At 44.5% G+C, this 22,912-nt stretch overlaps 1 pseudogene; it reads left to right on the forward strand.

The window, feature by feature from the left end:
* On the forward strand, positions 1-19,986 carry LOC101126466 (hsc70-interacting protein-like; annotated as a pseudogene).
* Positions 19,987-22,912: the final 2,926 nt, after the last annotated feature.

The following is a 22,912-nucleotide window of genomic DNA, read 5'->3' on the forward strand; positions in this document are numbered from 1 at the left end:
ATGCTTGCTGCTGGTTCCAGAGATGGCTCTGAGCAAGACCCTGAGGTAGGACAAGCTTAGCTGCTTGGTTCTCCAGTAGATACTTAATAGTCAAAGCTGCAGGAAGAGAGCCTTTGTCTCACTTGGGTCAGGCACATCTAATTGGGAGAATCTAATTCTCTTCTAGAAACCTAGCTGCAAGGTAGTCTGAGAAATGAAGAGTTTAGTTTACCAGCCTCTGTAAATCAAACAGGAAATGCTACCTGGGAAGGCGGACTAGATGCTGAGTGCCAATTGACCGTAACCACTGCAATCCTTTCATCTATTTGGCAGGATAATGACAATACAGCTGACATGTAGCATGGACTACGTACTGGTGTGAAGAAGGAAGAACTCTCTGTGACATCCCTAGTACAACAGCATTAAATTTTCCCATGAACAATTAACTACCCACTTTAACAGGAGGAGGAATTACAACTCAATTAACATGTGATCACACATCATCCTTGCTGAAGCTGCCAGAGGGAGCAAGGGACAGAGAGACATTTTCAGTAGAAAAAAGGAAGGATGAGAGAGGAAGAATTTTCCATTTTAAATAAGCATCTTTTACTCCAGATTGCCTTCTCTGTGACCATACTGAATATCTTTCAGTCGGTCAGTGTGCCTAATGGGGAAGAGAGACACAGTTGTCCCCAGGCTGAGAGGAGAGACCCAGTTCCAACTTGTAGGGCTCTCTGGGGTCTGGCTTGGTAAGTTGCTTTCTGCTATTATGTGGTTCTAAGTAAGCAGAAAGCTTGACAAAGGAAAAAATAAAAAATAAGAGAGAGCCCAAGGATAGGAATTGGAGGATTCTGAGGGAATCACTGGGGAGAACACCATTTAAAACAACCATAGAATTCTGTGTGTTTGGGAGCAAGGGAGAGAGAGCAGAACCCCAACAAAAGTTGTGCCGTTTCTTGAGAACCAGAGATGCAGGAGTCCCCCAAAACTGCTCAGCCTGTCTCCACCACCCAGCAGCTGCCACTGGTCATAGATAGCCTGGCCGTCATACTCTTCAGTGACCCCAAGGACTTTTCTTTCTTCCTCTCTTCCCTCCCTCCCTCCCTCCCGTCTGTCCTTCCTTCCTTCCTTTATTCCTTCCTTTATTCCTTCCTTCCTTCCTTCTCTCTTTTCTTCTTTTGTTGTTTCTGAGACAGGGTCACTCAGGCTGGAGTGCAGCGGTGTGATTACAGCTCACGATAGCTCCAAACTGCTGGGCTCAGGGGATCCTCCCAACCTCAGCCTCCTGAGTAGCTGGGACTACAGGCGTGCCCACCATGCCAGGCTAGTTTTTAACTTTATTGTGGAAACATGGTGTTATTATGTTGCACAGGCTGCTCTCAAACTCCTGGCCTCTAGCAATTCACCTGCCTCGTTCACGGACTTTTCTGATCTTGCTTGTCTCTGTTTAGGGTTTCTGGAGTCAGAACTGCTGTCAGGATGAGTGGGAAGGGCATCCCCTCACCTGTCTGTGCCTCAGATTCCTCATCTTCAAAATGGAGGGAATAAAACTACTTACCTTGAAGGGCTGGTGAAAGGTTAAAATGAGATGTAATTAGTTTAGACATTACATTAATACATAATTAGTTTAGAATAGAAACTGGCATGTGTTAAGTGTTAAAATAAATATTGGCAACTTTTGTTGCTTTATCTCTATGAATCCTTTGCAGAAGTTAGAGATCACGGATTATCTAGAGGTAGGCCATGGTGCAGCATTGAGAATGAGATGTGGAGTGGTGATTGGATGAGGAAGTCATATTAGCTGCAGGAAGGGCGAGTGACTGAGGAAGCTTTTGTGGAGACCTAATTAGAGAAACAGAGTTAGGCTGGCAGGACCAAGGGAAAGCAAAGAGAGAAAGCAGATAAACGGCCGGGTGTGGTGGCTCACACCTGTAATTCCAGCACTTCGGGAGGCCGAGGCGGATGGATCACCTGAGGTCAGGAGTTCGAGACCAGTCTGGCCAATATGGTGAACCCCGTCTCTACTAAAAATACAAAAATCAGCCAGGCGTCATGGTGTGTGCCTGTAATCCCAGCTACTCAGGAGGCTGAGACAGGAGAATTGCTTGAACCTGGGAGGCAGAGGTTGCAGTGAGCTGAGATCATGCCACTACACTCCAGCCTGGGCAACAGAGCAAGGCTCCATCTCAAAGAAAAAAAAAAAAAAGAAAGCAGATAAACTACAAGTCTTCCTTTCTTCATGGTCCAGGACACATAGCCCTCCTGCACAAATAACTCACAATCTTCCTGCATCCAACTATCACCAGACACCTGCAAGCTATTATAGCTCACTGCAACCTTGGTGTTATCAGAACTGCACAAAGCCCTCTTCAACAGACAGCATAAACACTCTTCTATAGAATCTCCAGCAAGCCTGTTTCCTGGCGGTTAGCTTCTCTTCTGCTGGCTGCCCATTGACTCCTTGCAATGTATTTTCCTACTTTCTCTAATAAATCTGCCTTTTGTTTTTGTCTACAACTGTCTTGGTAAATTATTTTACCCCTGCACCGCTGGCCCAGGTACTCCCCGCTCACCTGCAACAGCTTTGGCAATGGATCATGATAGCAAAATGTCAGAGGTTGGCCAGCAAAATGAAATGGAGCCCAGAAGAGAATAAGAGTAACTAGGAGTAAGAAGTGTGACTGAGACCAACATGGGTTAGGGTACAGATTTAGCTACTATACCAAAGGCCAAAATAATGGTGTCTCTAACAAAGCATATTTCTCTTACATAAAAGAATGAGTAGATGGTTCAGGGTTGGTATGGTGGTTCTGTAGTGTTGGAGATCTAGGCTTCTTCTATCTTGTAGGACAGACAGCTTTCTTCTACCTTGTTGCCATGCCATTCTCAGCATGTGGCTTCACCTCCCAGTCTACTCCAGCTCCTGCCATAACTCCTACCTTCCAGCTCATGGGAAGGGAGGAAAGGTGAGAGTGGACACATTCTTTTGCTAAAGGAATACCTAGAAAGTACACGTACCACTTCTGCTCACATCTCGGTGGCCAAGACTTAGTTATGTGTCCATCTCGTGCTGCAAAAGAGGCTGGAAATGTGGTCTTTAGCTGGGTAGTCATGTGCCCAGGGAAAGGAATGGAGGGAAAGGGAAGGAAAAATGACTATGGGGAGTGGGCAATGAATTGTGTCTGCTATAGGACTAATACATATTTTGGGATCGTAATGGAATTTTTATTCCTAATGATTTCTGAAAACGTCTGATAAAGTTGCACCATCTTGTTTTTGACCAACATTCAAAAAAACCAAACTACATAAAGAATTGGAAGCTGGAACTTTCCTGCAATGACCCCACTACTACCTGAGGACCAAAGCCTTTTATCAATGCTGATGACCAAAAAAGACTTGAATTGTCCAATTCCTCTCTAGGAAAATATTTTGGAGACAAATTAAGATGAATTAAGTCAAATGACTATTAAAAAAAACTTTCTTCCTCTTGATTAATGATTCCATCCATTGTCATTGAGACTTATTAAGCAGCTTACCTTTTCTGAGGGAAGATATTAAAGGACAGAAAGTGCCAAGCTTTTAAAGTTTGACAAAAATACTCACTTAAATTATTATTAGATTCTGAGATATGCTCTGAAGGTGATGAAGGAGCTTTTTGGAATAGAGCCAAATGCTAATGCTGATTTCCACAGCTGAGCAAGGTCTGTGCAAGCACCCCAGGATCACTCCCTGCTCTCTCTCCTGCTGTTTAATGCCTAAAACATAGGTTTACATATGTTGAAATGTTTATATTTGTCCCAACGCTTTTCTGGAGGGAACTGGGTATAAATAAACCACACAATGGATCCCTTCCTCACTAGAAACTAAAAATTAGGTCATCTCCTTTGTCTTTCCCCACTCCTCTCCTGATAGGAATGTAGATTTTTAAACAAACATATCAAAAGTATGCTGTGAAGAGGGATCAGTGTTAGTAACAGCGGGCTTTTTTGTCTTATAATTGCCCTGCTATAAAAACTGAGAAAGGAGATGGAGAAAAGAAAAGAGAAAAGAGAGGAGAAAGGAGAGAGAGGTACTAGGTTCTTATTCTTTGAGTCTTTTTGGTGCCATAGATGACTTTGACAAACTAGTAAAGCCTATGGACCCCTTCTCTGAATAGTGTCTTTAAATACATAAGATAAAATGTATAGGATTACCTAGGAAACCAATTATATTGAGACAGAGCTCCACTTATGGATTCTTTAGGAGGTCTGTGGACTGCAGATGAACTCTCTGGGTTGTCTCCCCTGCCTACATCATCAACTCCCTTAAATCAAGCATAAGTTCCAACAGTTTAGGCTGCCTTAGTTTGACAAATACAATTCCTCACATGAAGCTGCTACATTGCATGCCCAAACTCTTTCTCAGACACATGGTCATTTGTGTTCCATGGACGTGGAACTAGCATTTGAAGGCTGTTACTATAAAGCTCAAATGCACAAGCCTCTTTACTGCAGGTTAAATTGGCCCCACAGTGATAGATCTCCACAGGCTCTGCCTGGATGCCACTTGCTTTCCTGTAGCACTGAGCAGAGACATGATACTGGGATTCAGTCCTTAAAAGTAAAAACCTTATAATAAATACGTAAGTTCCTCTTGATGAAATATGTAGTAAGCAAAGGCTGCTTTTGTTACAGTCTCAGCAATATACCACAATGTAGCAGTCTCTCATTGTGAGGTATCACCCCAAGTTCTTTGTCTCACAACCAAGAGAATTAAGGAGCATGAACACAAAGGATGAAGTTGGAGTGAAAGTTTAATAAGCGAAAGAAGAAAGCTCTCCACAGCAGAGAGGGGTCCCGAATGGGTTGCCATTTTTATAGTTGAATACAAAGCCTTTTATAAGAAACCGATAAGGGCTAGGCCTCTCATGTACATAAGGCACAAATTTCTGGTAGCTCCACCTCATTCTCCTAATGCGCATGGGAGCTCTTAGCTTGAGTTACTCCATATTGTTTTGTTCCCCTTATGCATATGTGTTAAAGGACGGAATTTTCCATTGCAAGCACATCTGGGCAAGTCACCTGTGCAGTTGCTCTTATCTGTGCAGCTGTGGGAATGTCTTAGGCATGACCCCCTGTGCAAATTTCCTTATCTGTGCCTGCAGCTTGATTTTTCAGGCTGTTCTTTTGTTTGAAAGAATTTAACTGAGGACCCACCCTAACTGCCTGCCTGACTGGTTTCTTCCTTTCTCCTCTCACATTCTCATAGTAGCAGAAGCTCCTAGCCTTTAAAAGAGGGCTTTGTCTTGGGCAAAGGAGAGACAGGATGATGGGGAAATGCGGGGAGGGAGTCACCAACTCACACCTTAATTAATTCTGCCTCCACCGTGGATCTGGGCTGAGGGACCTAAAGGCAGATATCATCTCCGTGTTGGTCCTTGGGTGCTTCCTCACACAGACAAGTTCAGAGTAGGAAAGATGATACCAGGCAGGTCCCCAAGACTCCTGTCATCCCCCCTTCTCACCAAGCCTCATTTATATCTAACATGTGTCTTCAGGAATCCCCAGGTGGGGAATGACTCTTCCCCAGGTTGCCTTACTGAGACCTGAGAAATAAAAAATAAAATTCCAAGGCCCTAGCTGACTGAAGTGATCCCCTCTTGGCCAAGGGGACCCCAGAGAAACCTTGGAAGCTAAGTCCTGGCCATGATGCTATAGAAGGTTGGACATACCTCATTACATCTGCTCCCTTGATAACTGCCATTAGGCTTTCTTCCCTAAGGGCTACACAGAAACCAGCTCTTTCAAAAGACTCCACACTGATAATGTCAATGACTAACTTATCTTCCCAGGTATAGAACAAAGACACCCTTCTCTGAGACATCTGCTTCCCCTATTCCTCTTCTCTTCAAATGTTCACCTTTTATTATGTAAAATGTAGATTTCCTGGGCACTAACTAAAGTCTGACAAATATGTAGTCATTCCTCTCACTGCTCCCATTCCTTTTTTAAGGAAAATGTATAAATATCAAACCTCCTGAGAACCTCTTTGGAAAAAAAGAGCTGCAGATGTGTCTGTGACTCTCATTTTTCCTGGGCGCACCCTCAAGCTGGCTTAATAAACCTTGATGATTTGAAACTTATGCTTCAGTCACTAATTTTGGTTGTCAGGCTCCCACATCTAAAGGGAGCCATTTTACTGGTTCAAAGACTCAACCAACGCCAGTCTTATGCACTCAGCCCTTCCCCTACCCATTATGATGAACTCTGGTCAGCAAAGAGCCATCTATATATTCCATCCAAAGACACAAGGCCCCCTTGGGACTGCCAATCACAACAGGGTTACTTCTATTGTTTCCACTATGGGTGGAACCAAAATAATTCCTTAGCTAGTGAAACCCTGTATCAGGTTCTGTAAGTACCATCAGAGTGTACTTAGCAACATTTGGTTATGGCCCACAAGATGTTTGGGCCATTTCCCTAAGGAAAATCCTTTGTTTCCTTACCTCCCTCTAGGAACAGTACTCAGCGGGCCCTCGTCCCACAGAGAGAGGGGAGAGCACTCTTCCTGTGTTACAGGAAAGGGGTCCCAATCTAGACCCCAAGAGAGCATTCTTGGATCTTGTGCAAGAAACAATTTGAGGCAAATCCATAGAGTAAAGTGAAAGCAAGTTGATTAGGAAAGTAAAGGAATAAAGAATGGCTACTCCATAGGCAGAGAAGCCCTGAGAGCTGCTGGTTGGCTATTTTTATGGTTATTTCTTGATTATATGCTAAACAAGGGGTGGATTATTCATGAGTTTTCAGGGAAAGGGGTAGGCAAGTCCCAAAACTGAAGGTTTCTACCCTTTTTAGACCATATAGGGTAACTTCCTGATGTTGCCATGGCATTTGTAAACTGTTATGGTGCTGGGAGGAGTGTCTTTTAGCATTAAAATGCATTATAATTAGCGTATAATGAGCAATGAGGACAACCAGAGGTCACTTTTATTGCCCTCTTGGTTTTGGTGGGTTTTGCCTGGCTTCTTTACCACAGCCTGTTTTAGCAGCAAAGTCTTTGTGACCTGTATTTTTTTTTTTGACCCGCCCACCTCAGTCTCTCAAAGTGCTGGGATTACAGGTGTGAGCCACCACACCCAGCCAAGATTCTTTCTCAAGATTGTTATAGCTATTCTGGGTCCTCTGCAAATCCTTATGAATTTGAGAATTCGCTTGTCAATTTCTACAAAGAAACAGTTGTTCATATACAATAGATTATCATTTTTCTTACCAGATATTTGTAGATTTTCTTTAATAGATATTTCTTCATTTGCTGTATGCCCTTAGGCATGTTTCCAGAGCCTTTAAGTGTTTGGGGTTTTAAAAAAGTGATTTTCATCATTTTCACTGGAGCTTCCCAAATCATCATACCGGAAATCAATCTCTTCAACAAAGGATCACACACACACACAAACACACACACACACACACACACACACACACACACACGAACTCCTACAACTCAATAGCAAAGGGAAAAACAACTCCATGTTGATGATGACAAGGAACAACCAGATATCTCATACATTGCTGATAAAAGTGAAAATAGAATAAGCACTTTGGAAAACTGTTTGGCAGTTTCTCACAAAGTTAAATGTTTCACCTATTCTATCACTCAGCAATTAGACTCCTAGGTATTTAGGCAAGAGAAATTAGAGTTATAGCCACAAAAAGACTGGTATAATAATGCTCACAGTGACTTTATTCCTAATAGTCTGGAAATAACACAAATGTTCATCAATTTAAAAATGCATGGCTGGGCGTGAGGTGGTGCACACAAGTAATCCCAGCACTTTGGGAGGCTGAGGCGGGTGGATCACCTGAGGTCAGGAGTTCAAGACCAGCCTGGCCTACATGGTGAAACCCCATCTCTACTAATGATACAAAAATTATCCGGATGTGGTGGTGCATACCTGTAATCCCAGGTACTTGGGAGGCTGAGGCAGGAGAATTGCTTGAACCTGGGAGGCAGAGGTTGCAGTGAGCTGAGATCAGACCATTGCACTCCAGCCTGGATGACAAGAATGAAACTCCATCTCCAAAAAATAAAAAAAATTAAAAAAATTAATGCATAAGAAGAAAACATAATGTATGCATCCAATAGAATACTACTCAACAATAAACAGGAATGAACTACTAATACATGCAGCAACATGGGCTTTGAAGTCAGGCAATCAAATTGCTGTGTGACCATGGGCCAATTACTTGGCCTCTCAGTGTCTTTTCTGTTATCTTTTCTGTAAATGGGATTGTTGTGGGTTGACTTGTATCCCCCAGAAATTTATGTGTTATGGCCCTGTCCCCCAGTACCTTAGAATGGCACCATTTGGAGACAGCGTCTTTAAAAGGGTCATTTAAGATGAGATCATATGGGTAGGCCCTAATGCAACATGACAGGTGTCCTTAGAAGAAAAGGAGATTAGGACACAGACACTGTCTCAGTCCGTTTGGGCTGCTATAACAAAATACCACAAGCTAGGTGGCTTATCGAGACCAAATATTTATTTCTCACAGTTCTGGAGGGTAGGAAGTCCATGATCAAGTCTCCAGAAAATTCAGTGTCCGGTGAGGTCCCTTTCACCATAGATGGCACCTTCTTGCTGTGTCCTCATATGGTGGAAGGGATGGGGTTTCTTGTATAAGGGAACTAATTCCATTCACGAGGGCTCTGCCCTCATGACTTAATCACCTCCTAAAAGCCCTACATCCTAATACCATCACACTGGGGATTAGGATAGGAACATGAATTTTGGGGGAACACAAACATTCAGACCGTAGCAGACACAGAGAGAGAAAACCATATGAAGACACAAAGAGGAGAAGGCCATCCACAAGCCAAGAAGAGAGACCTCAGGAGAATCCAACCCTGCTGACACCATTAATTAATTAATTAATTTATTTATATTTATTGAGACAGGGTCTCACTCCATCAGATCACTGCAACCTCTGCCTCCCAGGATCAAGTGATCCTCCTGCCTCAGCCTCCCAAGTAGCTGGAACTACAGGCGTGTGCAACCACACTGGCCTAATTTTTGTATTTTTAGGAGAGATGGGTTTTCACCATGTTTGCCAGGCTGGTCTTGAACTCCTGGGCTCAAGTGAATTCACCCACCTCAGCCTTTCAAAGTGCTGGAATTACAGGCATGAGCCACGCACCCAGCCTTGTTTAGTTAGTTATTTTAAGATGGAGTTTCACTCTGTTGCCCAGGCTGGAATACAGTGGTGTGATCGTAGCTCACTGTGGCCTCAAACTCCTGGGCTCAAGTGATCCTCCCACCTCAGCCTCCCAAGTAGCTGGGACTACAGGTGCAGACCACCACACCCAGACAATTTTTAAAATGTTTTTGTAGAGGCAGGGTCTCACTTTGCTGCCCAGGCTGGTCTCGAATTCCTGGGCTCAAATGATTTCCCCGCCTTCGCCTCCCAAAGTGCTGGAATTACAGGTATGAGCCACCACGCCTGGCTCCTACTGACAACTTGTTCTCAAGCTTCTAGCCTCCAGAATTGTGAGAAAATACATTTCTGTTGTTTAATCCACCCAGTTTGTGGTACTCTGTTATGGTAGCCCTCAAAAGCTAATACAGGGACCATAATTCCTATGGACGAAACTGTGGGAAGGGTGACCTGAGAAAACATGAAAATCACTGATCATAGGGCTTAGAACATCGTGAATGCCCAGCAGTACTATTCCTTTTGGAGATGTAAACCACCAGGCAATGCGTAAAAGAGGCCTGTGGTGTGTGTAAATACATGTAAAGCTGGGGAACACTATGTGCATGTGTGTATGAGCATGTGTGTGTGTCCACATGTATATGTAGTTTTGCACGAACAAATGGAATATGTCAGTCACCTTCATATATCTCACAGTGAAGCCTGGAGCAGAAGGTGAGCTTTCTGAGGGCAGGACCCCTGCCTGGGTAATCTTATAAAGCAATAGGTCAGAGGGCCAAATCCAGCCCTCTGCCTGTTTAGTTAAGTGAAGCTTTATTGAAGTACAGCTACACAGGCTGGTCCACATATTGTATCTGGCTGCTTTGGTGCTACAATGACAGAGCTGAATAGTTATGACAGACATTGTATGGATCACAAAGCCTAAAATATTTACTTTCTGGCTCTTGAAAACACAGTTTGCTGCCCTTGTTATAGAGCCCAGTGTAGTAAAGATTAAATAAATTCTTCTTTCTGTTTCCTTTTCCTCCTTCTTGTTACGGAAAGAGACCAAGAAAAAGAAAAACAAATGAAAAATGAACATGAAAGTTACTCTTTTTTTTTTTTTTTTTGAGACAGGATCTGGCTCTGTTGTCCAGTCTGGAGTGCAGTGGTGCCATCTCAGCTCACTGCAATACCCGCCTCCCAGACTCAAGCAATCCTTTCACCTCAGCCTCCCAAGTAGTTGGGACTACAGGCATTCGCCATCATGGCTGGCTAATCTTTGTGTTTTTGGTAGAGATGGGGTTTCGCCATGTTGCCCAGGCTGGTCTCAAACTCCTGGGCTCTCTTGAACTCCTGGGCTCAAGTGATCCGCCTGCCTAAGCCTCCCAAAGTGCTAGGATTACAGGCATGAGCCTAGCATTGCAGTGAGCGGAGATCATTCGGCCGCGCTCTGCCAGAAGTTACTTTAGATTCATTTTGTCTAACTTCTTTAAGGTTATGAAGAAACTGTAGTCCAACACAGTTCTGCCTCAATCTCCTCATCTGTAAAATAGAGATATTTTGATTTTTAAATGTGCTAATAGAGTCATGCACCACATAAAGAATGATGTTTTGGTCAAGGACATATGACCCACCCACATATATGAGGGTAGTCCCATAAGATTATAATGGAGATGAAAAATTCCTATCACTTAGTGACATGGTAGCCGATGTAACATTGTAGCGCAATGCATTACTCATGTGCTGGTGTAAACAAACCTACTAGTATAAAAGCACACAACTATGTACAATACATAATAACTGATAATGATAATAAACAACTATGTTACTGGTTTATGTATTTACGATACTATTTATCATTATTTTAGAGTATGCACCTTATACTTATTTTAAAATAGCTAACTGTAAAACAGCCTTAGGGAGGTCCTTCAGGAGATATTACAGAAGAAGGCATTGTTATCACAGGAGACAACTATTGCCCCCAAACACCTTCCAATGGGGCCGGGCGTGGTGGCTCATGCCTATAATCCTAGCACTTTGGGAGGCCAAGGTGGGTGGATTGTTTGAGCCCAGGAATTCGAGACCAGCCTGAGCAACATGGTGAGACACCTATCTCTACAAATTACACAAAAATTAGGCCAGTGTGGTGGCACAGGCCTGTAGTCCCAGCTACTTGGGAGGTTGATGTGGGAGGATTGCCTGAGCCTGGGAGGCAGAGGTTGCAGTGAGCTGAGGTCACACCACTGCACTCCAGCCTGGGCAACAGGGCAAAACTCTGTCTCAAAAAACAAACAAACAAAAAAAACAAAAACAAAAAACTTTCCAGTTGGACAAGATATGGAGGTGGTTCTTGACCCTGTGTAGACCTAGGCTAATGTGTATGTTTGTGTTTTAGTTTTTAACAAAAAAGTTATATAAAAATAGAAAAAAGCATATAGAATAACGACATAAGGAAAGAAATATACAAAGAAAAATTTTTGTATAGCCGTACAATGTGTGTTTTAAGCTAAGTGTTAATACAAAGGAGTCAAAAAGGTTTTAAAATTTTTCAAAGTTTATTAGGTAAAAAAGTTACAGTAAGCTAAGGTTAATTTGTTATTGATGAAAGAAAAATATTGTTTATAAATTTATTGCAACCTAGGTGTACAGTGCTTATAAAGTCTACAGTAGTGCACAGTCTTAGGCCCTCACATTCACTCACCACTCGTTCACTGACTCACCCAGAGCAACTTCCAGTCCTGCAAGCTCCTTTCACAGTGAGTACCCTATACAAGTCTACCATCATTTATCTTTTATACTGTAGTTTTACTATGCCTTTTCTATGTTTAGATAAGTTTACATACAAAAAACACTTACAATTGCCTGTGGCATTCTAGAGCTTACCATTGCCTATGTTACAATTGCCTATGGTATTCAGTACAGTAACATTCTGTACAGGTTTGTAGGCTAAGAGAGATAGGCTATACCATGCACCCTAGGTGTGTAGTAGGCTCTACTGTCTAGGTTTGTGCAAGTACACTCTATGACGTTTACACAATGGTGAAATCGCCTAACAATGAAATCGCCTAATGACACATTTCTCAGAACATATTCCCTTTGTTAAGCAATGCAGGACTGTATACATATAAGCAATTAGAACAGTGTCTGGCACACAGTTTTGCTATTATTAGTATCATCGTTAACTTCTCTTCCCTATGAACATCTGAAAAACCCCTATCTTTTTTTGTTTATATTAACATATACACAATTCATGTCCTTCCCTGCAGAGAACGTGAGAGAATGAAGGCAAAGGGGGAATCAAAGCTGGAAAGGCAGAAACAAGTGACCCAAGGCGCCTGCTTGGCACCAAACGACTCCTCAGGTAAGCCCTAGCCAGCCCCCATCCCCGCCCCCAGCTGGCCTGTGCTAATGGAATTCAGAAGGTAACACAATCCTCAGGCTCTGAATTCTTGGAGGATCCTGGCCAGGGGCTATGGGAGCTGGCAGGAGGCCGGGAGGCTGAGGGCTGTGATAAAGATCAAGTGCCCACAGCCCTCCCATCCCTTCCATCCCACCCGGGGCTGCCTCCTGAAGCCTGGCCTCAGTGCAGGTTTGCAGATTTTCTCTAACTGGCTGTCTGGCTTCCTGGAGAGAAAGTGTTCAAGCCCAGAGAGCCTCAGGAATGAGAGTCTAATCAGACCCATGTGTGGAGAAAACCTCTAGTCCTTCTTCTTAGTTCTTGCTGCTTTCGTCCCCACCTGGGAAAAGACAGTAGCCCAATAGGGGAGGGCCTTTCCTATGGGGGGAAAGCTGGTGGTCAGGGTCCCCCTTCCCCCGCCCCCATATTTTCCCCCACGGCCGGGGCTTAGAGACTTCTCTGTCACCCTGCAGGGGAACGGGGATCCACACAGGGCTTTTGCTCCTCCACCCACCCCAGGACGAACCACAGTGAAAGTAACCACTGAAACACAAGATAGTTGGGGCCTCTGGGTGTCAAACAAGAAGGAGGGTAGAAAACACAAAGAAGGCAAGAGACATAGTCCTTTTGGAGCCTGAGCCCCTGCCTAAGCTCCCTGTCTGGGGCAGAAACATGAGTCGCCCACAGGATACAAGAGAAATAAGACAGAAACTTTTTTTTTTTAACTCTGTACCTCAATGGATGCAAAGGGACAGAAACTTACGAGCAAAAATTGTTTGACTCTTACAGGATCCAAATTCCTGGCAAAGCACAAACAACCATGGCAAGAAACTGCTTGGAGTGCTTTCTGCCATCTTCTCACCAAGTTCAGGAGTCAGCACTTCTGAATGCGTCTCGTCTACACCATGCACTATATACTTCTCGTCTACACCATGCACTATATACTTCTCGTCTACACCATGCACTTCTACATACTGTCCATTCTCATTACTTAGGGTACTTACGCCCTACAAAATCACTGCAGACCTCGAACCTCTGGTCAGAACATTTTCATTAACCAATCAATACATAGCCTTGTTTTATGAGCTTATATGAAGTATGTATCATTGATTCATTAACATTGAACTCATAGCCCACAACACTATCATTTCGGCCTGAACAAAGCTTATCTAACAGACTTCTTTTCTCAGTAAATCTCATCACAGTCTTCTTGTGCTTAGGAGCAGGAGACACCACTTCAGCACTATGCTTGGGGACCATTTTAGACAGTGAAATCACCAAGAAAAAGCACAAAAAATGCCAAAACCATGGCACTAAATAGACTGCAAAAAGGGCATTTGTTTACAGCATGAGGGCTGAAAGAAGAAGGAAGAGCATGCCTTATCCAGCCTCAGCTGGGAACGTGATTTGAATTTCTGCTGCTCTGTGCATGTCTGCAAATGACCCCAAAAACACTGTAAATATTGATTTGAGGGTTACAAATACATTCTTGTGAGTAGGCAAATTTGCAAATACAGAGGTCACAACTAACAGGACCAACTGTACATTATCTCATTTACTTCTCCTAGCAATTCTATGTGGTAGGTATTATTATTATTATTATTATTATTATTATTATTTGTAGAGACAGAGTCTCGCTTTGTTCCCTAGGCTGATCTCAAACTCCTGGGCTCAAGCAATCCTCTCTCCTCAGCCTCCCAAAGTGCTGGGATTACAGGTGTGAGCCGCCATGTCCAGCCTGTGGTGGGTATTATTATTCCAATTTTAAAGATTAGAAAACTTGGGAGCTGGACATGGTGGCTCATGTCTGTAATCCAGTGACTCAGGAGGCTGAGCAGGAGGATCCCTTTAGCCTAGGATTTTGAGGCTGCAGTGAGTCCACCACTGTAGTCCAGCCAAGGTAACACAGCAAGACTCAGTTTCTAAAAAAAAAGGTTGGAAAACGGAGGCTCAGAGGGGTTTATGTGATTTGTACAAGGTGGTACGGCTAACAAGTGGCATTTGTATGTCTCCCACATCAAGCTTAAGACCTTTCACTTGGATAAAACTCTACCAGAGAAGATCATCCTGCCTCAGTCAGTCTTTTATTCTGTATCTATTTGCCATACCTAAATGGGCTTGTTCAGCTACTGCTGTGGGCTGGTGTGTTCTCTTTGATTTATCTGGGGGTGCTTATGGGGATGGGGAACTATAATCCTCTTCCTCTATCCCCAGATTGAACTCAGATTCTTGAGTAGAGAGAGGGCCTCTCCTGCTGTTTATTCCCCAGGAGCTCTGCAAGCAGAGTCTTGAGAAAAGCAGCCGCCATTCCTATCCTGTATTCAGCTACTGCTACAGGCTCACAGAGCAGGTCGTCTGGGGCAAGTGTGGGAGGGCTCAGGTAGGCTCTGCATCAAGTCATTCAACAGATGCAACAGATATTGGGCCCCTGCTATTTACTTAGTCCAATATCGAGCTTGCCTCGGGGACACTGTAAAGACATAGGAAACATCTCCACCCTGGTCTGCTTTCAAATAAGTTACCTGTGGTGTGGGAGATTAAGACGCAAACATCACAGGCCAGCCAGAACCGTGCATGGTGCAGAGCTGAGCTCAGTGCAGCCTTCAGTGGGTAAGAGCATCCATGAGGGCTGGCGTGGGTCCTTCTTCACGGAGAAGGAGTTTTGAAGTGAACTCAAATAGTGAAAGGGATAGATAGAAGGAAGGAGGGGAGTTCAGGCATAGCTTGTGAGGAGATCAATGTGGCTAGAATCTGGGCTGCAAGCTCAGGACGGAGTTTAGCAGCAACAAAGAAACAATCCAGGAAACAATCCATGAAGGTGCGGGAGATGACAGAGCTGTGACTAAGGGTTGGAGGCTGGAACTGCACAAGGCAGCACATTCTTGGTTACTCCTGAACAATGCCGAGCGGAGTGCAGAAAAAAATGATGTGGGTCCCTTGCCAGTCACAGTGGGGCTTCAGCCCCTTCCAATGCAGCCTGATAATAGGACATGCTACAGAGAAGCGGAAATGCCCTGTCAGGGGTTTTATCTTTATCCTCAGAGCCCCATAGCTGCCTTTACCTCCCCAATCCATTTTTTATACTCCCCATCTCCAATTGATTCCTTAACCCACCCAATCTGGCTTCTGTTCCATTTATTTTCTTTTCTTTTTTTGAGACAGGGTCTCACTTTGTCATCCAGGCTGGAGTGCAGTGGCATGATCTCTGCTCACTATGGCCTCGACCTCCAAGACTCAAGCTATCCTCCTGCTTCAGCCTCCCAACTAGCTGGGACCACAGGCACACGTCACCATGCCTGGCTAATTTTTTGTTACTTTTTATAGAGATGTGGTCTTGCTATGTTGCCCAGACTGATCTCAAACTCCTGGGCTCAAGCAATCCTCCTGCCTCAGCCTCCCAAAGTGCTGGGATTATAGGCATGAGCCATCATGCTTGGTCCCCATTTCTTATAAAAGCCATTTTCATGAAGATCACCATTGACCTTCAAGTGACTATGTCCAAGGCACATTTTTTTTTCAGTCTTCAACTAACTGGATAGTTCCCTTCTAGAATGTAATAATCATGAAGTCAAGGAATTTTGCATTCATTAGTACAGTCCCAGAACCTAGAACAGTCTGGTATAAGTGCCTGATAAATACAGTAGGTGCCTGATAAATACTCAGTGAATAAATGAGTGAACTTTCTTTCCGTGGCTTCTGCGACGCCATGCTCTCTGGTTTTCCTTCTACTCCCTGTCTGCTTCTTCTCTGCCTTTTTTTTTTTAGACTCTTCTTCTTTATCATGTAAGATAACTCCAAATCTCCATCCTAGGCACTCTCCTCTTCTCATCCATATTGTTTTTGTTTGGGACACCTTATTTGTTACCACCATCTGTGGCTCATAGTATTGTCCAAGAATGGTCACACCTATATATTTATCCCATCCCACATACTCTTCTTAAAACATAACTGACACTCTTCCACCAAGAAGTAGGGTCTAAGTTTCCTCCCCTTGAATCTTCCTGGCAGCTTATGACTTCTTTGGTCAAATGGAAGTAACGCTGTATGAATTTGGAGGTTAGGTCATATGAAGAATTCAGTTTCCACTTGGATCTCTCTCTTGGGTTTCTTGATTTTAGAAGCAATCCATCCTGTGCTGAGGAAGCCCAGGCCACGTAGAGAGGCCATATGTGGGTGTTGGCAGCCAACGACTCTAGCTAAGCTCTCAGCCAGCAGCCAACATTAATATCATATAGGCCAGGCGTGGTGGCTCATGCCTGTAATGCCAGCACTTCAGGAGGCCAAGGTGGGCAGATCACGAGGTCAGGAGTTCAAGACCAGCCTGGCCAATATGGTGAAACCCCGTCTCTACTAAAAACACAAAAAATTAGCTGGGTATGCTGGCGGGCACCTGTAGTCCCAGCTACTTGGGAGGCTGAGGCTGAAGAACCAATCACTTGAACCCAGGAGGTGGAGCTTGCAGTGAGCCAAGATCGCACCACTGCACTCCAGCCTGGGCGACAGAGCGAGACTCTGTCTCAAAAAAATAAATAAATAAATAAATAAATAAATAAATAAATAAATAAATAAAATAAAAGAAAGAAAAATATATATATAGTTTCAGGTCCCAGCCATTGAGTCTCCCAGCTGAGACCTCAGACACTGTAGAACAAAGTCATCCCCTCCATGCACTGTCCAAAGTCTCAATACAACAAAACAGTAAGAGATAATAAATGGCTGTTGTTTGAAGTCACCAAGTGTTGAGGTAATTTGTTACTTGGTGATAGACACCCACTATACCATCTGTATGCCGATATTCTCTAAATGTATATTTCCAACGCAGTCTTCTCCTTTGATCTCTGGATCCATATATCGAATTGCCTGCTCAGCATCTCCACTTGGATGTCTCAAGGGAGCTGTGATCTCACCACGACGAAAACTGAACTCTAATTTTCCCAGAGGTCTGATCCTTTTCCACTGTTTTCTTTCTTAATAAATGGCTCTACCTTCCAACCATTTTCTGAATCCAGAAATTTAGGAATCCGTCCTTAACCCTTTCTTTTCCCCACTGGTCCACAAGAAATCCATCAATAAATTTGGTCAATTTTACCTTTTAAATGTCTCTCTCTTTTTTTTTTTTTTTTGAGACAGAGTCTTGCTCTGTCTCCCAGGCTGGAGTGCAGTGGCATGATCTCAGCTCACTGCAATCTTCACCTCCCAGGTTCAAGCAATTCTCCTGCCTCAGCCTCCTGAGGAGCTGGGATTACAGCACGTGCCACCACACCTGGCTAATTTTTGTATTTTTAGTAGAGACAGGGTTTTGCCATGTTGGCCAGGCTGGTCTCGAACTCCTGGCCTCAAGCAGTCTACCTGCCTTGGCCTCCCGAAGTACTGGGACTCCAGGCCTGAGCCACGGTGTCTGGCCAAATGTATCTTAAATCTCACAACCTCTCTACATTCCCACCTTCGCCCTGATCCAACCCACCATCACACCTCACCTGCTTGCACCCCGCAGTAGTTTCTTGTCTTCCCAAATCTAGCCTGCTTCTCTCCACTTTGTTCTTCACACTGCAATCAAAATGATCCTTATTTGGAAATTAGCTGGGCGTGGTGGCCTGTGCCTGTAATCCCAGCTACTCGGGAGGCTGACGCAGGAGAAACTCTTGAACCCAGGAGGCGGAGGCTGCAGTGAGCCGAGATCGCACCATTGCACTCCAGCCTGAGTGATAGAGCAGACTCTGTTTCAAAAAAAAGAAAAAAAAAAGCCCCTTTCTGCGGGGTCACGCGGAGCCAGAGCCTGGAACCGGGCTGCAGCCCCTCAGCTTCGCCGACCGCCTCCGGACCACGGACCCCCACAAAGTGAATGAACTTCGGGCCTTTGTGAAAATGTGTAAACAGGATCCGAGTGTTCCATACACCAAGGAAATGCGCTTCCTGAGAGAGTGGGTGGAGAGCATGGCGGGTAAAGTACCACCTGCTACTAGAAAGCTAAATCAGAAGAAAATACTAAGGAAGAAAAACCTGATAGTAAGAAGGTGGAGGAAGATTTAAAGGCAGACGAACCATCAAGTGAGGAAAGTGATCTAGAAATTGATAATGAAGGTGCGATTGAACCAGACACTGCTGCCCCTCAAGAAATGGGAGATGAAAATGCAGAGATAACAGAGGAGATGATGGATCAGGCAAATGATAAGAAAGTGGCTGCTATTGAGCCCTAAATGATGGTAAACTGCAGAAAGCCATTGACTTATTCACAGATGCCATCAAGCTGAATCCTTGCTTGGCCATTTTGTATGCCAAGAGGGCCAGTGTCTTCGTCAAATTACAGAAGCCAAATGCTGCCATCTGAGACTGTGACAGAGCCATTGAAATAAATCCCGATTCAGCTCAGCCTTACAGTGGCGAGGGAAAGCACACAAACTTCTTCTTCTTCTTTTTTTTTTTTGAGACGGAGTCTTGCTCTGTAGCCCAGGCTGGAGTGCAGTGGCGAAATCTCGACTCACTGCAAGCTCCACCTCCCGGGTTCACGCCATTCTCCTGCCTGAGCCTCCGGAATAGCTGAGACTACAGGCGGCCGCCATCACCCCGGGCTAATTTCTTTGTTTTTTGTTTTGTTTTGTTTTGTTTTTTGAGACAGAGTCTCGCTCTGTCGCCCAGGCTGGAGTGCAGTGGCGCAATCTCTGCTCACTGCAACCTCGGCCTCTCGGGTTCATGCCATTCTCCTGCCTCAGCCTCCCAAGTAGCTGGGACTACAGGCGCCGGCCACCAAGCCCGGCTAATTTTTTTGTATTTTAAGTAGAGACGGGGTTTCACCATGTTAGCCAGGATGGTCTCGATCTCCTGACCTCGTGATCCGCCCATCTCGGCCTCCCTAAGTGCTGGGATTACAGGCGTGAGCCACCGCGCCCGGCGGGAAAGCACACAGACTTCTAGGCCACTGAGAAGAAGCAGCCCATGATCTAGCTCTTGCCTGTAAATTGGATTATGATGAAGATGTTAGTGCAATGCTAAAAGAAGTTCAACCTAGGGCACAGACAATTGCAGAACACTGGAGAAAGTATGAGCGAAAACGTGAAGAGTGAGAGATCAAAGAAAGAATAGAAAGAGTTAAGAAGGCTCGAGAAGAGCATGAGAGAGCCCAGAGGGAGGAAGAAGCCAGACAACAGTCAGGAGCTCAGTATGGCTCTTTTCCAGGTGGCTTTCCTGGGGGAATGCCTGGTAATTTTCCCGGAGGAATGCCTGGAATGGGAGGGGGCATGCCTGGAATGAATGGCCAGAATGCCTGGAATCAATGAAATTCTTGGTCATCCAGAGGTTCTTGCAGCCATGCAGGATCCAGAAGTTATGGCAGCCTTCCAGGATGTGGCTCAGCACCTAGCAAATATGTCACAATACCAGAACAACCCAAAGTTTATGAATCTTATCAGTAAATTGTCAGCCAAATTTGGAGGTCAAGCATAATGCCCTTCTGATAAATAAAGCCCTTGCTGAAGGGAAAGCAACCTACATCACCTTATGGATGTCGCAATGATACAAACCAGCGTATCTCTGACCTTCTCATCAAGAGAGCTGGGGTGCTTTGAAGATAATCCCTACCCCTCTCCCCCAATGCAGCTGAAGCATGTACAGTGGTTTGCCATTAGGGTATTCGTTCAGATAATGTTTTCCTACTAGGAATTATAAACTTTAAACACTTAAAAAAAAAAAGATCCTTGTTTGGCACACCTGAATGAATTTTCCTTGCTCGTAGGACCAAGACAAAAATCCTTAACATGAGCAAACCCTACGAGATTCGGCCCTTGCCTAACCTCTCAAAATCCCTGCTGTCCTCCCCTGGATCTCTGCTCTGCACTCCACTGCGACAGTTCCTGGATTGCACTGAGCTTCTCCCCACAGAGGGATGTGCAGACATGGTTACTATTCTCGGGAAATCTCTTCTGTCCCCTGTCTCTTACCAAGCTAATTTTCATGCATTCTTCAGATCTTAGCTCAACCAAGGAAACCCTTCCTGACTCTCCCTCACCTTCTTTGTAATGTCTTCTGTAATATACTGTCACTGCTCCCTGTGCTTTTAAATCCCAGCCTGTCTCTGTCTTTAATTGCACATCATCCATGAGACTATTTGATTAGTGTCTCCCTTACAAGACTGAAAGCTCCAGGTCGGCAGGAACCACATGTCTGTTATGTCCCTTACACCACGCACAGGCATTCCGTAAATATCTATTGCTTATGGAATGAATGAACGAAGGTGTGAATCCAAAGTGAGTAACAGAGCAGCAAGTTCCAGCCTTGAGGCCCAGGGCCGCATTTCTCAGTTTCATGAACCCAATACACTGGGGAGAGCCTGTTGTGAACCACACAGCACCCTCTTCTTTCTCCAGAAGATACATTTTCTTTTTAAACCACACAGCACCCTCTTCTTTCTCCAGAAGATACATTTTCTTTTTAACAGAATATAAATTTTCTTCATGTTTCACATTCCACACCCCAGTGTCAGTGTGAGGATAGGGGTGAGGGATGTCAATTAAATTAATCATGGCAATCCCCTCGCCCAGGATTGATTGAGGAATAGGCATGGAACACAAGGCTAGTGAGACATGAAAGGAATTTGAGTTTTATAAAGGGACAGGAAGATGTTCTTGGGTGAGGATGTGATACTTGGAGCCACTGTAGTCTCTTGTGGCCCTGAGGGAACAAAGGCCGAATACATGGCAGAGGCAAAGGCTCCTGGTGGGGAGAACCCACCTCCTCAATGAACACATGAAATGACCACCCTTGAAACTGCTTATTGTATGGAACAATAAATTGTTTCTTATTGGTTTAAGCCAGGGTTTCTCAACATCACCACTGACACTTTGGGCCACATAATACTTTGTTGTGGGCAGCTGTGCATTATGTGTGGTCCTGTGCATTGCGGTATGTTGAGAAGCATCACTGGCCACTACCCACTAGATACCAGTATGACCGTCACCCACATCCCAGTTTTGACAACCACAAATGTCTTCAGACCTTGTGAAATGTCCCCTGAGGAGTAAAATTGCCCCCAGTTGAGAATGACTAGTATAAGCCAACTGAACTAAATTTTCTATTACTTGCAGCCAAAAGCAGCTTAACTGATACAGCACCTTTTCAACTTAGTTTACCCATAGCAATCTCTTTTTACCACACCCACATCTGCCTCTAGCACCAGAGCTGCTCATAGACCCATTCACACAATTACATCTTCCCACCAACCCCATTCAATCATAGCCTTCCTACTCCTGCTTTACCACTCACTTCCCCAGCCCCAGCTCCAACCATCTCTGCCTCCCCCATCTCCTGCCACTTGCTGTGAGAGCTGATGGCAATGCTGTCAGTTACTTGCTCTTGCTCTAACATCGCTCTCTGCTACTTCTGCTCCTCATCAGAAGGAGGTCAATAGAAGCTTCCTTCAAACTTCCCCTGCCAAGGCTCTTTCTCCACCCCTCTATTCCCACTTCACTAATTTCATCTATCCATCCATTTATCCATCCATCCATCCATTATTCAACATTTATTTTGCACACTTACTATGTGCTTGGAGCTACAATAGGCACTGGCTAGTGAATGGATTCAGATATAGAACTTGTCCTTAAAGAGCATACAGTCTGGCTAAGAAGACAGTTCACTAAGCCAATGACAAGTACTATGTAAGTGTTGAAGATATGTGACCTACTATGAAAAGAAAAAAAAACGCATTTTCACACCTTGAGTGGCCCACACATTTAATTAGGTACTCAAGATAATGGAAAAAGTGGTCTTTACCTATTCATGGAGCAAGTCTGGCAAAACTGTATCTGCCAATGTGGTTAGTCCAGTTCCAGTAACTGGATGCACTTGGGAGAAGGGAGACGGCCTAAGAAGAACTGTGTTCTGTTAAGTCAGACTTTTTTCCCCTGTGGACTTTTCTCCAACTGGTCTGAATTAGTGAGGTCTAACTGTTTCTATTTAAGAAAAGGCAACAAAATCTTGAGGGCGTGCCTCCACAAATCTTGCCAAAAGACACACATACACACACACGCACACACACACAGGCACACATCACCACCACCACCAACTCCATCATCCACACACTCTGCCCTCAGGACAGGGACACACAGTGACACACACTGTCAGGCAGTTAAGGAAAAAGCAGAAATTGGGCATCCGTTCAAACAGCTTGAAGTTAAGAGATGGAAGATGGCTGCCGGGAGGGCAGAGCAGAGAGGGGCTTTGGTAAAGGAACCACTCCAAGCACAACAGAAAAGGTCTTGCCTGAAGATTCTGGATTTCCTCTTTGGTTCTTTCAAAGAATGAGTCTCTGGTTCTATTTGGCTGGGGGACCAGCACTTGTGGGGTGTGGCCTTGAGCTCCCTCTTCCCCTGCACAG

The sequence above is a fragment of the Gorilla gorilla genome, chromosome 1, assembly GCF_029281585.2.
Source record: "Gorilla gorilla gorilla isolate KB3781 chromosome 1, NHGRI_mGorGor1-v2.1_pri, whole genome shotgun sequence".
Taxonomy (NCBI): domain Eukaryota; kingdom Metazoa; phylum Chordata; class Mammalia; order Primates; family Hominidae; genus Gorilla; species Gorilla gorilla.